This window comes from Dromiciops gliroides, chromosome 3 (genome assembly GCF_019393635.1).
Source record: "Dromiciops gliroides isolate mDroGli1 chromosome 3, mDroGli1.pri, whole genome shotgun sequence".
Lineage (NCBI taxonomy): Eukaryota > Metazoa > Chordata > Mammalia > Microbiotheria > Microbiotheriidae > Dromiciops > Dromiciops gliroides.
The window spans coordinates 658642158-658661412 of NC_057863.1; the positions used below are offsets into that span (position 1 = coordinate 658642158).

General features: G+C 38.4%; 1 protein-coding gene and 1 pseudogene across 1 annotated transcript in view; both read right to left on the reverse strand.

Annotated features, from left to right (window-relative positions):
• LOC122746591 (zinc finger protein 850-like) overlaps window positions 1-19255 on the reverse strand; it is a 125956-nt gene that overhangs the window by 81865 nt on the left and 24836 nt on the right. The window lies entirely within an intron of this gene.
• Window positions 15799-19255, reverse strand: part of LOC122746599 — a 28652-nt pseudogene continuing 25195 nt past the window's right edge.

Below are 19255 nucleotides of genomic sequence, written 5' to 3' on the forward strand. Positions count from 1 at the left end.
AATAGATTTGAATGATGCTAGCCAATTAGCTTGAAGCACTGTGTAAGGTCTGCCTCTCCTCCTTACCTCAAGGAGTTTTTGCTCCTGGACTCTCTCTCTTGGCCTTGGGACTCTGAAGGAGCAGCCACGTGGCCCACTATCCCTCTCCCCTCTGAACTTTTGGGGCCATGTGCTCTACTTTTACTAGTGTTTAATATGCTTTAATAAATGCTTAAGGCCCCAAATTGGTGCTATAGCCTCTAATTTCTAAGTAGCAATATGTTAGAAACCCCAGCTAAGTTACTCTACAACTTTGGACAGAAATAGGTCACTCCCACATAATTTTCTTTTTTTCTTTTCTTTCTTTTTGCAGGGCAATTGGGGTTAAGTGATTTGCCCAGGGTCACACAGCTAGTAAGTGTTAAGTGTCTGAGGCCACATTTGAACTCAGGACCTCCTGACTCCAGGGCCAGTGCTCTATCCACTGCGCCATCTAGCTGCCCCTCTCATATAATTTTTTTTTTTTTAAGTGAGGCAATTGGGGTTAAGTGACTTGCCCAGGGTCACACAGCCAGTAAGTGTTAAGTGTCCGAGGCCGGATTTGAACTCAGGTACTCCTGACTCCAGGGCCGGTGCTCTATCCACTGCGCCACCTAGCTGCCCCCCCTCTCATATAATTTTAAATGCCATGAAGGAAACTGAAAGGCTAAGGAGTTGCTTGCTCCCCTGTTTGAGGAAATTGGGGCTGTTAGATTCAGTTACTTGCATAGGATCCCAATGCTGAAATGTGTCTAAAAGTCAATTCCAAGTAAGCCCTTCCTGCTCACAAGTCTAGCACTCCCTTCACCACAACACTTAGGAGACCTCTTATAATAACAGCCCTCATATACCTGCTTTTATGTCACTCACCTAGACAGGAGTTCCTTGGACCTTTGTGCTCTACCATCCCTGGTGATTCCCCTTCCTGGAAAGGATAATAACTCAAATCTTCTCTAGAAACTGGCAGTCCTAGGAATATAGGAAAAGGAAGGGAGGAAAATAGAAATGTACACTTTAGTCCTCTTTAGGGAAAGAAGACGTGCAAGCAAAGAGGACAGGATGGTTCCCAAGGCATTGATTGCTGGGATCTTTGGAGGCAGCCTGAGATCACACAGGCCATTTGGTATCAGAAAACTTCCCCTTTATTCACCTCTTTCCTAGAAGGATGGGAACATTGCCTAGCTTCAATCATCTAGAAATTGGAGGCTGTGGTAGTACAGTGGTAACAGCCCAGGGCCTAGAGTCACTAAGACCATTTCAAACCAGTGTCAGACAGATGATAGTTGTGTCCCCCTGGACAAGGTGTGTAGCCTGTTTGCCTGTTACCTCACCTATGAAATGGGGATGATAATACTACCAAACTCATAGGGATGTTGTTGCAAAGGTCAAATGACAATGAGGATAATACACTTTGCCCAGTGCTAGATATAAAGCAGGCATGTATGAATGCTTATTCCATTCCCTTCCTTTCCCAACATCTGGACTGGAATTTGAGGGAACAAAGAAAGAAGAATCAGGATAAACTTGCTAGGCCTGGCAGGATGAGGAGCAGGGAGCTGCCATGTCAGTAGCTCAGAGTCACCAGAGGCAAAGGTCCTTACCCACAGAAAGCAGGTTCTGGACAGGCCCCAGCATGACCTCCTTGTACAGCTCTCTCTGAGAATGATCCAAGAGGCGCCACTCCTCCTGGGTGAAATCCACAGCCACATCTTTGAATGTCACCAACTCCTAAGCCATCAAAAGTCACATGATTTAGAGATGAAAAAGACTTCAGAATTCACCTCCAACCCTGATCAACTTAGAGGAAGAAACTGAAGCACAGAAGGCATTTGCCCAGAACTCATATATTTATGAGAGTCAGCAACAAGACTTGAAACCATATCCAACAAAAGCCCAATGGAATATTGAGAAAAGCATTTTACATTTAAAGTGAGAACCATGTTAGAATATTAAAAGTTGAATAAAGGTCTTACTATGAAATGTTTCTCCCCATAAGCTCAGGGAGAAGGTATGTGTTCTGTGAGTGAAGTATCAGAGACAATGGAGAAGAAAGCAAAGTAATATGAAATTCCTCCTTACCCGAAGGGATATGTTACATGCCTTAAGTTATATGTTAAGGAAATTTGATTGTAATTTTATTGTGTTGTGTTCAGTAAAGGATGCATTTATTATTTTTGTTTCTCAGCATATGTACGAGAATTTTAGGCCCTCACACATTCCAAGTCATGACAGCCTATTTGGGCATCCTAGCATTGTTTCATTTAGAGTTTTATGGGTTGCAGTTGGGATGGGGGTAAGCATCCTTCAGCTGTTCGCTGCCTCTTTAGAGACTTAGACATCACCAAGTATGTGTGGCTGCTGCCTGAACACCAGGAAGTTGGGTATAAAGCCAGGGGTGTGATTCTGGGTGAAGGTGTATGCATTTGCCAGGAAAGCTGTGTTTGGTCTTCTGCCGTTGTTCTCTTCTCAGTGTATCTGATTGTTACAGGTTACAACCTGCTTGTCATGTGTTCAGCAGGATGTGGGTGAAACATTGAGCTTGTGGGTCCCTGGATTAAAGTGTTGTTCTAGCCTTCTCAATGCTAACCAAGGCTAACATTGTTTCATATGTCAGAATTTCAGGGACTCTGCTTTGGTCTAATGGAAAGAGGTTTAAATACTTTAAAAATTATTTTTAAAAAATACTGTTTAAAATATTGAGGGATACTTCTCCTAAGATATTTTAGCAACCATGGAAGTTGTCTGCTTGTTAGATAAGCCTGTGTGTACTTTGTCAAGGAAGTGGTCAGTCACCACCAATTTGGGACTTATGTCCTTGCTCTCTCCTTCAAGAGGGAAAAAACAAAGTCAGAGAACCCTTAAACATCTGCTGGTATTCATCTCTAAATGTGCTGCAGCAGCTGGAAATTAAACAATAATTAGAAGCTATTTTGCCCAACTGTATGCCAATAAATTTGACACTCTAAATGAAATGGATGAAAATTTACAAAAATCTAAATCGCCCGGATGAACAGAAGAGGAAATAAAAGATCTGAATAGCTCCAATTTAGAAAAAGAAATTGACCAAGCCATCAATCAACTCCCTAAGAAAAAATCTCCAGGGCCAGAGGGGTGTACAAGGGAATTCTAGCAAACTTTTAAAGAACAACTAATATTATATCATTATATAACAATATTATATAAATTTATATATATTAATTATATATTATATATTAATTATATATTATATATTAATATATTATATAATTTTTTTGGAAAAATAGATGGAGTTCCTTTTATGACAGAATTATGGTGTTGATACCTATACCAGGAAGAGCCAAAACAAAGAAAAGTATAGACCAATTTCCCTGATGAATATCGATACAAAACTCTTAAATAAAACATTAGCAGAGATGAGAGCATTTTATCACCAGGATAATACAGTATGAACAGGTGGAATTTCTACCAGGAATGCAGGGCTGGTTCAACATTAGGAAACCTATTAATGTAATCAATCACATCAATAACAAAATTTACCCAAATCATATGATTATCTCAGTAGATGCAGAAAAGTTTTCTGACAAAGTACAGCACTCATTCCTATGAAAAACACTAGAGACCATAGCAATAGATGGAGCTTTCCTTGAAAGGATAAGCAGAGGGGCAGCTAGGTGGCACAGTGGATAGAGCACCAGCCCTGGAATCAGGAGGACCTGAGTTCAAATTTGACCGCAGACACTTGACACGTACTAGCTGTGTGCCCTGGGCAAGTCACTTGACCCCAATTGCCTCACAAAACAAAACAAAACGGATAAGCAGTATCCACCTAAAACCATCAGCAAACATTATATGTAAGGGGGATAAGTTAGAGGTATTACCAATAAGAATAGGGGTGAAGCAGGGATGTTCATTATCACCTCTATTATTCAACATTGTACTATAAATGTTATCTTTAGCAATAAGAGAAGAAAAAGGAATTAGAATAGACAAAGAGGAAACAAAACTATCACTATTTGCAGATGACATGATGTTATACATAGAGAATTCTAGAGAATCAACTAAAAAACTACTTGAAACAATGAACAACTTTAGCAAAGTAGCAGAATATAAAACAAATCATCAGCCAACATGACGAACAAAGTTCAGCACCAAGAGATAGAGAAATTCCATTTAAAGTGATTGTAAAGCAAGGCATCCAAAATTAGAAGGGAGGCAGAAAGCTGGGAAACAATTTTTATAGCCAGTACCTCTGATAAAGGCCTCATTTCTAAAATATATCAGGAATTAAATCACATTTATAAGAATCCAAGTCATTCCCCAATTGAGAAATGGTCAAAGGATATGAACAGGCAGATTTCTGATGAAGAAATCAAAGCTATCTATTGCCATATGAAAAAGTGCTCTAAATCACTATTGATTAGAGAAATGCAAATTAAAACAACTCTGAGGTACCACCTGACACCTATCAGATTGGCTAATATGACAAAAAAGGAAAATAATGAATGTTGGAGAAGCTGTGGAAAAATTGGAACACTAATGCATTGTTGTGGAGCTGTGAACTGATCCAACCACTTTGGAGAGCAGTTTGGAACTATGCCCACAGGGCTATAAAGCTGTGCAGACCCTTGTACCCAGCAATACCACTACTGGGTCTTTTTCCCAGGGAGATCATGGAAAAGGGAAAAGGACCCACATGTACAAAAATATTTATAACTGCTCTTTTTGTGGTAGCAAAAGTCTGGAAATCAAGGGACTTCCCATCAATTGGGGAATGGCTGAACAAGTTGTGGTATATGAATGTAATGGAATTCTATTATGCTGTAAGAAATGATGAGCAGAAGGAGTTCAGAGAAAACTGGAAGGACTTGCATGAACTGATGATGAGTGAAATGAGCAGAACCAGAAGAACATTATACACAGTATCATCAACATTATGTGTTGATTAACTGTGATAGACTAGATTCTTCTCACCAATCCAACAGTACAAGAAAGTTCCAAAGGACTCATGATGGAAAAATGCTCTCCAAATCCAGGAAAAAAAAAAAGGAACTGTGGAATATGGATGCTGATTGGACCATACTATTTCTTTTGTCTTTGGTGCTGTTTTCTTTGTTTTTTGAGGTTTTTCCTTTTTACTCTGATTCTTCTTTTATAACATGACTAATGCAGAAATATGTATTGAATGGACCAAACAACAAATTATAGAAACAAACAATAACCTTATCCAAGACAATGACAATAATGAGACAACATACCAAAATCTATGAGATGCAGCCAAAGCAGTGCTTAGGGGAAATTTTATATCTCTAAATGCTTACATCAATAACAAAGAGAAAGAGGAGATCAATGAATTGGGCATGCAACATGAAAAGCTAGAAAAAGCACAAATTAAAAATCCCTAAATAAATACTAATTTAGAAATTCTGAAAATTAAAGGAGAAATTAATAAAATTGAAAGGAAGAAAACTATAGGATTAATCAAAACTAAGAGCTGGTTTTATGAGAAAACCAATAAAATAGGTAAACCATTGGTAAATTTGATTTAAAAAAAGAAGAGCCTAGCCTATTCCATTGATCTACCACTCTATTTTTTAGCCAGTACCAGATAGTTTTGATGACTGCCGCTTTATAGTAGAGCTCCAGGTTTGGTACCACTAACCCACCTTCCTGTGAATTTTTTTTCATTATTTCCCTGGATATTCTTGATTTTTTGTTTTTCCAGATGAATTTTGTTATTATTTTTTCTAGCTGTATAAAATAATTTTTAGGTAGTCTGATTGGTATGGCACTGAATAAGTAAATTAATTTAGGCAGTATTGTCATTTTTATTATATTAGCTCTGCCTATCCATGAGCAATTAATATCTTTCCAATTATTTAGATCTGATTTGATTTGTGAGAAGAGTGTTTGGTAGTTGTGTTCATAGAGTTCCTGGGTTTGTCTTGGCAAGTAGACTCCCAAGTATTTTATATTATCTACCATTACTTTAAATGGAATTTCTCTTTCTATCTCTTGCTGCTGGGCTTTGTTGGTCATGTATAGAAATGCTGATGATTTCTGTGGATTTATTTTATATCCTGCTACTTTGCTAAAGTTGTTAATTGTTTCAAGTAATTTTTGAGCTGATTCTCTAGGATTCTTTAAGTATACCATCATATCATCTGCAAAGAGTGATAGTTTTGTTTCCTCCTTGCCTATTCTAATTCCTTTAATTCCTTTCTCTTCTCTGATTGCTAAAGCTAACATTTCTAGGACAATATTAAATAATAGGGGTGATAATGGACATCCCTGTTTCACCCCTGATCTTATTGGGAAGGCCTCTAATTTATCTTCATTGCATATAATACTTGCTGATGGCTTTAGGTAGATACTGTTTATTATTCTAAGGAAAGCTCCACCTATTCCTAAACTCTCCAGTGTTTTTATTAGGAATGGGTGCTGTACTTTGTCAAAAGCTTTCTCTGCATCTATTGAGACAATCATATGATTTTGGTTGGTTTTCTTATTGATGTGGTTGATTATGTTAATAGTTTTCCTAATGTTGAACCAGCCCTACATTCCTGGTATAAATCCCACCTGGTCATAGTGTATTATCCTGGTGATCACTTGCTGTAATCTCCTTGCTAATATCTTATTTAAGATTTTAGCATCAATATTCATTAGGGAAATTGGTCTATAATTTTCTTTCTCTGTTTTTGCTTTGCCTGGTTTTGGTATCACCACCATATTTGTGTCATAAAACAAATTTGGTAGAACTCCTTCTTCACCTTCTTCTACATTTTTCCAAATAATTTGTATAATATTGGAATTAATTGTTCTTTAAATGTTTGGTAAAATTCACCTGTAAACCCATCTGGCCCTGGGGATTTTTTCTTAGGGAGTTCATTAATGGCTTGTTCGATTTCTTTTTCTAATATGGGTTTATTTAAGGATTTTATTTCCTCTTCAGTTAATCTGGGCAGTTTGTGTTTTTGTAAATATTCATCCATTTCATTTAGATTGTCAAATTTATTGGCATACAGTTGGGAAAAATAATTCCTAGTTATTGATTTAATTTCCACTTCATTGGTGGTAACATCACCTTTTTCGTTTTTGATACTGGTAATCTGGTTTTCTTCTTTCTTTTTTTTAATCAAATTAACCAATATTTTATCTATTTTATTGTTTTTTTCATAAAACCAGCTCTTAGTTTTATTGATTAATTCTATAGTTTTTTTTGCTTTCAATCTTATTAATTTCTCCTTTGATTTTCAGGATCTCTAATTTAGTATCTAATTGGGGATTTCTAATTTGTTCTTTTTCTAGCTTTTTAAGTTGTATGCCCAATTCATTAATCTCCTCTTTCTCTTTTTTATTCATGTAAACGTTTAGAGCTATAAAATTTCCCCTAAGCACTGCTTTGGCTGCATCCCATAGATTTTGGTATGTTGTCTCATTATTGTCATTCTCTTGGATAAAGTTATTGATTGTTTCTATGATTTCTTGTTTGGCCCATTCATTCTTTAGAATGAAATTATTTAGTTTCCAATTGATTTTCATTCTACTTTTCCCTGGCTCTTTCTTACATGTAATTTTTATTGCATCATGACCTGAGAAGGATGCATTTACTATTTCTGCCTTTCTACATTTGACTGTGATGTTTTTGTGCCCTAATACATGGTCAATTTTTGAAAATGTGCCATGTACTGCTGAGAAAAAGGTATATTCCTTTCTGTCCCCATTCAATTTTCTCCAGACATCTATCATGTCTAACTTTTCTAGTAATCTATTCACCTCTTTCACTTCTTTCTTATTTATTTTTTGGCTAGATTTATCTAATTCTGAGAGGGGGAGATTCAGATCCCCCACTAGTATAGTATTACTGTCTAATTCCTCTTGTAACTCATTTAACTTCTCCTCTAAGAACTTGGATGCTATACCACTTGGCACATACATATTTAATATCGATATTACTTCATTATCTATAGTACCTTTAAACAAGATGTAATTTCCTTCCTTATCTCTTTTAATGAGATCTATTTTTGTCTGCACTTTGTCTGAGATAAGGATTGCTACCCCTGCTTTTTTGACTTTAGCTGAGGCATAATATATTCTGCTCCAGCCTTTTACCTTTACTCTGTGTGTATCTCTCTGCTTCAAATGTGTTTCTTGTAAACAGCATATTGTAGGATTCTGGTTTTTAATCTACTCTGCAATTCGCTTCTGTTTTATAGCAGAGTTCATCCCATTCACATTCACAGTTATTATTACTGACTGTCTATTCCCCTCCATTCTATTTACCCCCTTTGTACTTTTCCCCCTTCTTTCACCCTATTCCTCCTCACCGACATTTTACTTCGTACCCCTGCCTCCCCCTATCTGCCCTCCCTTTTTATCACCCCCCCTCTCTTTTCTCTACCCTTTTCTCCCTTGCTTTTGTCCTCCCTTCTATCAGTCCCCCACCCTTTCCCTTCCCCTTTTGCTTCCCTAAAGAATGAGTTAAGTTTCTTTATCCCAATGAACGTATATGTTATTCCCTCTTTGAATCAAATCTAATGAGAATAGGGTTGAAACAATGTTCACCCCTCCTTTCTTTCCCTCTATTGTAATAGGGTTTTTTTCCACCTCTTCATATGATATAATTCATCTCATTCCACCTCCCCTTTCCTCTCCTCCCCATACACTCCCTTTCTAACCCCTTAATTCTTTTTTGTATCATCACATCAAAGACAATTTATATTTATACCCTCTGTGTAAAGTCCTTCTCTCTGCCCAAGTACGTTTACAGTTCTTAAGAGTTATAAGTATTATCTTCCTGTGTAGGGATATAAACAGTTTACCCTAATTGAGTAACTTTTTCCCCCTCAGTTTACCTTTTTAAACTTCTCTTGAGTCTTGTATGTTAAGATCAAATTTTCTATTCAGTTCTGGTCTTTTCACCAAGAAAGATTGAAAGTCCCCAATGTCATTAAATGTCCATCTTTTCCCCTGAAAGAAAATGCACATTTTTGCTGGGTAATAGATTCTTGGCTGCAATCCAAGCTCCTTTGCCTTCCGGAATATCATATTCCAAGCCTTGCGGTCCTTTAATGTTGAAGCTGCCAGGTCCTGAGCAATCCTGACTGTGGCTCCATGATATTTAAATTGCTTCTTTCTGGCTGCTTGGAGTATTTTCTCCTTCACCTGATAATTCTGGAATTTGGCTACAATATTCCTTGGAGTTTTCCTTTTGGGGTCTCTTTCAGGAGGTGATCGGTGGATTCTTTCAATGATGATTTTATCCTCTGATTCTATGATATCAGGGCAGTTCTCCTTAATAATTTCCTGGAATATGGTGTCTAGATTCTTTTTCTGGTCATGGCTTTCAGGCAGTCCAATGATTCTCAAATTGTCTCTCCTCGATCTGTTTTCCAGATCAGTTGTCTTTCCAATGAGGTATTTCACATTTTCTTCTGTTTTTCATTCTTTTGATTCTGCTTGACTGATTCCTGGTGTCTCATGGATTCCTTATCTTCCAACTGTCCCATTTTAATTTTTAAGGCACTGTTTTCTTCAGTGAGATTATGCACCTTTTTTTCCATTTGGCCAAGTGTATTTTTTAAGGCAGTGTTTTCTTCAATGAGATTATGTACCTTTTTTCCCATTTGGCCAGATGAATTTTTTAAGGTATTGTTTTCTTCAGTGAGATTATGCACCTTTTTTTCCATTTGGCCAAGTGAATTTTTTAAGGCAGTGTTTTCTTCAATGAGATTATGCACCATTTTTTCCATTTGGCCAAATGAATTTTTTAAGGCATTGTTTTCTTCAGTGAAATTATGTGCTTCCTTTTCCAAGCTGCTGATTCTTTTTTCATAGTTTTCTTGTCTTGCTTTCATTTCTCTCTCCATGTTTTCTTCTACCTCTTGCAATTGATTTTTTAAATCCTTTTTGAGCTCTTCCAGGAAGGCTTTTTGTTCTTGAGACCAATTCACCTTCCCTCGTGAGGCTTCAGATGTAGGCAATTTGAGGCTATTGTCCTCATCTGAGTTTGTGTTGGCTTCTTCCCTATTGATACAGAAGCTCTCAATGGAGAGGGCTCTTTTTTGCTTCTTATTCATTATTGCAGCTTATTTATTTTTTAAGTTGAGGTCTGCTCTGGGGGCACCAGGGTCCCTGTTTTGGGCTTCTTGTGCAGGGGTATAGGTGCTGTGTGACCGGCTTTTTACTCTGAGGCCTTTATGGTGTGTGGAGATCCCCCGCCCTGCACTTCCTGTCTGAGTGCGCTTGGCCAGCCAGGCGCCCGATCCTGGCGTCCATTCCCGCCTGACCCGTTCATGGCCCTCCTGGCCGGTGCAGGTAGGTTTTTCCACTGTCCTTCTTGGCCACCAGATTTTTGAACCAGGTTCCAGGGGCCTCAGTTGTTTGGCTGTGGCCCACAGCTCCTGCTGACTTACCCCAACCCCCTTGGTGCTGGGTTGCTGCCCTGTGCTGGGCCTCCCTTTTGCCTGAGTCAGACCGACCTTTTCCTGAAGTCTTCTAAATTATCTCTGGTTGGAGGACTGTGTCTCTCTGTCCCTTTGCAGGTTCTGAAGTTTCAGAATCCGTCCAGAGGCTTGATTCAATGTTCTTTTTGAGGGAACAGAAAGAGAGCTCAGGCAGCTTGCTGCTTCCTCTTCACCATCTTGGCTCTGCCCCCCCATTAGTCATATTGTAAAAGAAGAATCAGAACACAAGGTAAAAACCTAAAAAAAAAACCCAAAACGCAATAAGCAGAGTGTGGTTCAACCTGCATTCAGAATCTACAGGGTTTTGTTTTTCTTGTTGTTGTTCTAGATGTGAAGAACATTTCCTATCATGACTTCTTTTATTTTTCCTGATAATTTAAAAAAAATTTTTTTCTGAAAAAATGTATTTTTTTCCAGTTACATATAAAAATAGTTCTCAACATTTGTTTATACAAGCTTTCCAATTTCAGATTTTTCTCCCTCTGTCCCCTCCCTCCCCCCTTCCCTAGACAGCAGGTAATCTGATACAGGTTTTATACACACACACACACACACACACACACACACACACACACAGACACATATATACATATAATAACATTAAACATATTTCTGCATTAGTCATGGCATAAGAGGAGAATCAGAGCAATGAGGAAAAACCTCAAAATAGAAAAACAACAGCACCCAAAGCAAAAGAAATAGTATGGTTCAGTCAGCATCTCTACTCCACAGTTCTTTTTTTTTTTTCTGGATTTGGAGATCCCCTTCCATCACGGGTCCCCTGGAACTCTTCTGTACCACTGCATTGGTGAGAAGAATCTAGTCCATCACAGTAGTTCAACACACAATGTTAATGATACTGTGTACAATGTTCTTCTAGTTCTGCTCATTTCACTCTTCATCAGTTTATGTAAGCCCTTCCAGGTTTCTCTGAACTCCTCCTGCTCATTGTTTCTTACAGCACAATAGAATTGCATTACATTCATATACCACAACTTATTCAGCCATTCCCCAGTTGATGGGCAGCCCCACAATTTCCAATTCCTTGCCACGATAAAAAGAGCAGCTATAAATATTTTTGTACATGTGGGTCCTTTTCCCTTTTTTTATGATCTCTTTGGGGAAAAGACCCAAAAGGGGTATTGCTGGGTCAAAGGGTATGCACAGCTTTATAGACCTTTGGGCATAATTCCAGATTGCTCTCCAGAATAGCTGGATCAGTTCACAGCTCCACCAACAATGCATTAGTGTTCCAATTTTTCCACAGCTTCTCCAACATTATTTTCCTTTTTTGTCATATTAGCCAATCTGATAGGTGTCAGGTGGTACCTTAAAGTTCTTTTAATATGCATTTCTCTGATCAATAGGATTTAAAGCATTTTTTCTTATGGCAATAGATAGCATTGACTTCTTCATCAGAAAACTGCCTGTTCATATCCTTTGGCCATTCCTCAATTGGGGAATGACTTGGATTCATATAAATTTTATTTAGTTCCCTATATATTTTAGAAATGAGACATTTATCAGAAGTACTGGCCATAAAAATTATTTCCCAGCTTTCTGCATCCCTTCTAATTTTGGATGCATTGCTTCTGTTTGTACAAAACCTTTTTAATTTAGTGTAATCAGAATCATTCATTTTGCATTTCATGACTTCTTTAAAATTGTCTTGGATCATTGCACTGCTGAGAAGAGCTAAGTCTATCACAGTTGATCATCATACACTGTTGCTGTTACTGTGTACAATGTTCTCCTGGTTCTCCTGACATCAGTCCACATAAGTCTTTCCAGGTTTTTCTGAAATCTGCCTGTTTACCATTTCTTAGAGCACCATAGTATTCCAATCCATTCATAAACCACAACTTGTTCAGCCATTCCCCAATGGATGGGCATTCCCTTGATTTTCAATTTTTTGCCACCACAAAGAGAGCTACTATACATATTTTTGTACACCCCCTGATGAGAGAGCATGGGTTGACCTTTCTAAGGTTCAGGGACCAGAAGTTACCTCATATCAACATGAGAGCATTCTCAACCAATCAGCTTGAAGCACTGTGGAAGGCAGTGGTTTTGTCAGCTGGTGGTTGGAAACTTGTTGGGGATTGTTAGAACCAAGTAGGGGTATGAATTCTTATCTCTCCTCTAGAGTAGATAGGATTTCCTATTTTTCCCATTCTATCAGAGACAATTGTTCTCTCTTCACTAACTTCTAATATATATTAACAAATGTTTAATGCCTAAACTGTTAAACTGTTATCCTAGTTAAATTTCCCCATACTGGGGACAGGTGACCACCCACATTCAGTTTTACCCACCAAAGGTTTGTCGAACCAGCTAGGAGAGCTGAACGCCTCAATCTTCTAGTCTTCACATTGGGTAAGAAATTTCCTCCTATTTCCATATGCCTGTCCCTTTAAGTTTTCAAATGGGTTTCTTCAACCTCCTAAGGACTTTAGTCTGGTTATTATTATTATTTTGGCAGGGCAATGGAGGTTAAGTGACTTGTCCAGGGTCACACAGCTAGTAACTATCAAGTGTCTAAGGCCACATTTGAACTCAGGTCCTCCTGAATCCAGGGCTGGTGTTTTATCCACTAACTGCCCCCTAGTCTGGTTATTCTTACAAGTGGAAGATAAGATCATATTTATGCCTGGTCGGTTTGAATTTGAAAATTCTATTCCTATTTTTATTTTTACCTTTTTTTGTTTTGTGGTAAATAACATTTTGAATATCAAGGAGAGGATAAGAAATAGCATACACCATGAAATTTCCCAAGACTCCCTATTAGGAAAGCTACTCATGGATTGAGATGAGGAAAAACTTACAGTGAAATCAAACATGACCAAGGGAAATCTTATCAGACTGTGTTCTATATGACATAGCATATTAGAGGAAGAATGGCCTGAACATGGGTCATTTATTCTTCAAACACTAAGGCATTTGCAAGGAATCCTATGCCACTGGCCACCTAAACATTTATTTTACTGGAAAGTCTGGAGTAAAGTGAGCAGAAAACTGATATAAGGGGATACAAGAGAAGGGGGATCCATGCCCGAGTTTGAAACTGAGCCTGTTTCTCAGGCTACAATGACAAATAGCCCAACTTCTATTTCCTCTACAGAAAATTCACCCTTAGAAGAGACAGAAAAACCCAAAATTCTTCCCCTTCAAGAGATCTTCACCTATGACCAAAAGGGTACTCTAGTAAAGCTCAGACAATACACACCTTCTGGGCCCAAAGATTTGAGTTCATGGAATGAGATGTTCCTAAATTTGATGAGGATCCCACAACAGTTATCAGCCAGTTTAGAGCAATTTTCAGAGGATATCAGCCCACTTGGGGTGATGTTACTGATCTCATGGAAACAATATTATCCCCAGGGGAAAGAGCTGATATATTAGCTGCAGCAAACTCCTTACAAACATCAGAAAAAGTTACTATTCATTGGCCTTTAGAAGACCCTAACTGGGACCCCAATGTCCCTGAGCATTTTGATGAATTACAGGAAGCAAGGGAAACATTGCTGAAGGCAATGGAATCCTGTGCTTGTAAGACCCATAATGGCAAAAATTTATAGGTACAGTTCAGGATCCTAATGACAGACTTAATAGATTCTATGATAGATTGTGTAATAGTGCCACACATTACACTAGATTAGACCTATTAGACTCTAGAGATGCACACATTATCTCTAACCATTTTGTGTATCAATCCTTGCCAGAAATATGGAACATTTTGAAAGGCAGTGTCCAGGTTGGAATGCCCTGAGTACTGAAAGAATTAAAGAAATAGCAACATATATTTATGAAGGAAATGAGAGGGAAGTGTGAGATTTAAAATTGGATACTGGAGCATTAACCTCCTCTTTTAACTGTTTCCCTTATTTATCTCCCAGACTAGTAAATGGAAGAAGCTTCTGCTCTCTAGTTAGAGCTTTTATTGTTTGGAAATTACAAGGTGATGTTGATTAGAGGGATAGGAAAGTAGAAATACAAAACAAATAGTCTTAAGTCTAAGCTTAGTCTATATTCTGTATAAAACTCACCAAAAACCCAAGGCCACCTTTGTGGGGGAGAGCCACGTCAAACACGTGCTGTTATGGCAAGCCGGGCCGAGTCCAACCTCTGTCAGCCTCTGTGTGTTCAGCGCAGCCAGAGAACAAGGAGAGCCAAAAAGAGAGATCTCAATTCTGTTCTCTCCTTGCCTTTTTTTTTTTTTTTTTGCAGGGCAATTGGGGTCAAGTGACTTGCCCAGGGTCACACAGCTAGCAAGTGTTAAGTGTCTGAGGCCAGATTTGAACTCAGGTCCTCCTGAATCCAGGGCTGGTGCTTTATCCACTGTGCCACCTAGCTGCCCCCGCTCCTTGCCTTTTAAGCTCGTACTCCGGAAGTGGAGTGCTTAGCAGCCAGACTGGCATGCGTAGCCCATGCACGGACATCAGTCTGCTCCCAGAAAGGGTGGTCCTTCAAAAACTGGCATCTTTCTGTATTCACTAACCAACTGTTAAAAACTTTTTACCACAGAAGGAACAGACAGAGCATTTTAGGTCCAGTTCAGGAAACCACAAGGCAGTGAGGTCAGGCAGATGAGAATCACTATCAACCCCTGAATTGCTATCAAGCCCCTAGATTTTGCTATTACTGTAATAGATGGGGACACATAATGTGGTACTATAGATTTAGGGAAAGGGAATTTAGAAAAATGATGACTGGTGAATTTAGAAACCCATTCAGGGGGAAGAATAAAAACACATATAGACTCTTCTCAGAGAGGTGCAGAGAGGCAGAACCAAAACACTTATAGATCCTTTCAGAGAGAAACAGAGAACTGATGGTATGGGGGAGGGGAAAGGACTGTAGAATCTGAAGGCTTCACCTTTCCAGACCCTGAGATCTTTAGCCCTCTTGTGCTACTCCATTCATACTCTCATGGGGGAGATAACTCTGATACTTCCTATATACAGGAATTACAAACCTGGCTATGTGAACTCCACGGGGCAGGAACAACAGGACAGGCTGACCCCTTGGCCTTCTCCTTACATGATTTGAGACCAGGAAACAGTGTATATATTAAAAATTTTCAGCAAACTATTGGGACTCAACCAGTTTGGAAAAGTCCTTTCCAGGTATTACTAACAACTCTAACAGCCATCAAAAACAGAGAAAAGGCCTCTTGGATGCATCAAATTCTATAAAGTATTTCCTTAGTAAATTGGTTGCCATGGCAAGTGTAAATTAATTCTAGAAGTATTATTATTGCTAAAGCTTAAAAAGTTACTTGAAATAACTGCATAGTGTATATTATATTCTGAGTCAAAAACAAATTCACCTTTTTTGCGGTCATCATTATCCTCAGTTGTTAAATCCATATAAGACTTGGATTATGGGAACTTAACATTTGAGACATTAATTGCCTTTATTCTGAGTTATCAGATCAGAGCAGTCAAGATGCCATCCATCCAGCAGAGGAATACATACAAGAACAGGCACTGAACTGTCACAAAAGGGAAGACACATATGAAGGCCAGGTACTACACTGCCTTGGGAAAGGCCGAGAACAGCTCTTGGCAGGAATTGAGGTCAGATTCTCTTGGTTTAATTTTCCTCCTGAAAGCACTGGATGGCCAGGCTATGCCATCTCATTCTACACCTGACTATACCTAAACTGTTAAACTGTTGTCATTTTTAGCTTTCCCAAAACTGGAGACAGGTGACCACACACATGTACTTTAACCCATCACATCCCTTTTCTGTGATCTCTTTGGGATACAGACCTAGTAGTGGTAATACTGGGTTAAAGGGTATGCGCAGTCCCATAGCCCTTTGAGCATATAAAACACAAAGTTTTAAAAATGGACTTTAAAATAGTTTTTTACATATCCTTGGGGGAAAATAATATTCTAAAGAAATGGAAAAAAATGATTTCCCCAATTTAGAACAAGCTCTAAATGACAACTGAATGCATTTTCTAATTCATAATAGTGATAAGATTTCTACAGAATATAAATATTGCCTGATTTTACTACATTCATTATATTCCTAAAATTTCTCCGGTGTGAATTCTCTGATGTGCAACAAGATTGGAGCTCACTTTGAAAGCCTTTCCTCACTGATAATATTTATAATGTTTCTCTCTAGTGTGTATTCTCACATGCTTAGCAACACTGGAACTTTCTATGAAAGCCTTTCCACACTGTTATTACCTGAATTTACTACAATTATTATATTCCTAAAATTTCTGCAGTGTGCATTCCCTGATGTGCAACAAGATTGGAGCTTTGTTTGAAAGCATTTCCACACTGATAACATTAATAAGGTTTCTCTCCAGTATGGATTATCTCATGCTTAGCAAGACTGGAACTCTCTGTGAAAGTCTTTCCACACTGATAAAATTCATAAGGTTTCTCTCCAGTGTGGATTCTCTGATGCTTAGCAAGACTGGAGCTCTGTGAGAAAGTCTTTCCACACTGAATACAATCATAAGGTTTCTCTCCAGTGTGGATTCTCTTGTGCTTAGCAAGACTGGAGTTCATTTTGAAAGCCTTTCCACACTCATTACATTCATAAGGTTTTTCTCCAGTGTGGATTCTCTTATGCTTAGCAAAATTGGAGTTCATTCTGAAAGCCTTTCCACACTCATTACATTCATAAGGTTTCTCTCCAGTGTGGATTCTCTGATGAGCAGCAAGATGGGAGTTTACTCTGAAAGCCTTTCCACACTGATTACATTCATAAGGTTTCTCTCCAGTATGGATTCTCTGATGTACGACAAGTTGGGATTCTGCTGTGAAAGTCTTTCCACACTCATTACATTCATAAGGTTTCTCTCCAGTGTGGATTCTCTGATGTGCAGCAAGACTGCAGTTCACTGTGAAACCCTTTCCACACTGATTACATTCATAAGGTTTCTCTCCAGTGTGGATTCTCTGATGTACAACAAGACCGGAACTCTGTGTGAAAGCCTTTCCACACTGATTACATTTATAAGGTTTCTCTCCAGTGTGGATTCTCTGATGTACAGCAAGATTGGAGCTCTGTGGGAAAGCCTTTCCACACTGATCACATTCATAAGGTTTCTTTCTGGTGTGCATTTTCACATGCTTGGCAAGACTGGAACTTTCTGTGAAAGACTTTCCACACTTAGAACATTCAAAAGGTTTCTCTCTAGTGTGGATTCTCTGATGCTTGGCAAGACTGGAACTCACTGTGAAAGCCTTTCCACATTGAATACATTCATAAGGTTTCTCTCCAGTGTGGATTCTCTGATGCTTGGCAAGACTGGAGCTCTCTGTGAAAGCCTTTCCACAGTGATTACATTTATAAGGTTTCTCTCCACTGTGGATTCTCTGATGTACAGCAAGATGGGAGTTTACTTTGAAAGCCTTTCCACACTGATTACATTCATAAGGTTTCTCTCCAGTATGGATTCTCTGATGTACAACAAGTTGGGGTTCCGCTGTGAAAGTCTTCCCACAGTGATTACATTCATAAGGTTTCTCTCCAGTGTGGATTCTCTGATGTGCAGCAAGGCTGCAGCTCACTGTGAAACCCTTTCCACAGTGATTACATTTATAAGGTTTCTCTCCAGTGTGGATTCTCTGATGTGCAACAAGACTGGAGCTCTGTGTGAAAGCCTTTCCACAGTGATTACATTTATAAGGTTTCTCTCCAGTGTGGATTCTCTGATGTACAGCAAGATTGCAGCTATGTATGAAAACCTTTCCACAATGATCACATTCATAAGGTTTCTTTCCAGTGTGCATTCTCTCATGCTTAGCAAGACTAGAGCTCACTGTGAAACTCTTTCCATTCTGATTACATTCATAAGGTTTCTCTCCAGTGTGGATTCTCTGATGTACAGCAAGATGGGAGCTCTGTGTGAAAGTCTTTCCACAGTGATTACATTTATAAAGCTTTTTTCCTATGTGAATGTTCTGATGCTTATTAAGATCTGAGTTCCAACCAAAGGCCTTTCCACAACTAGGAACTACATATCTTCTCGTTCCATGGCAAAATGTAGCATGGCAAGGAAGATAAGATTGATGGGATGAGGTTTTGTTACATTCATTATATTCAACAGATTCCTTTATAATGTGAATTTTCTGAAGAGTAATGAACTTAGAGTTCAAACTGAAGGCCGTCCCATTTCTGTCACTTTTCTGATGTCCAAAGAGATCAGATTTCAAATTCAAGGCCATTTCCAGATGATTACCTTTGTACATTTGCATTTGAAGAGACTTCTCCTGGGCCATAAAGGGTTCTAGTTGTTCAGGAAACCATTTGTTATCTTCACTGTCCTGAACACATTCATTCCATGAAGTCCTTCTCTTACTGTTATTTAAGACTGAAGACGGTATGAGTTCTTTTTCAATTTCACCAAACTCGAAGATACCGTTACCCACCTTGGTCTCAGAGTCACAGATTTCTTTCAAATTCAAGTTACAGGCACCATCACTCTCAAATCTATGCTGGCCAAATTCTTCCACAGAAATGTTCACCTTTGTAACCATCTTCTTCTCTTCCAAACTGGTCTCTCCACCTGAAGAAAAGAATTATGCATTAACAGAAAGATACATATACCTAAAAATATGTTCTTTTGTCATGTAGCATAATGTAAACTTATTCATATTCTATTTCCCCAGTCAAAATGAAGAATTTTAAATTTAAAGTAGGCAGAATGAATCTTTGGAAACACCTACAAGATGGCTTATTTCATTTTGGAAATAGTTTATTTTTTTCCCCAAATACATGTAAAAGTAGCTTTCAAAATTTATTTCCCATACAATTTTGAGTTT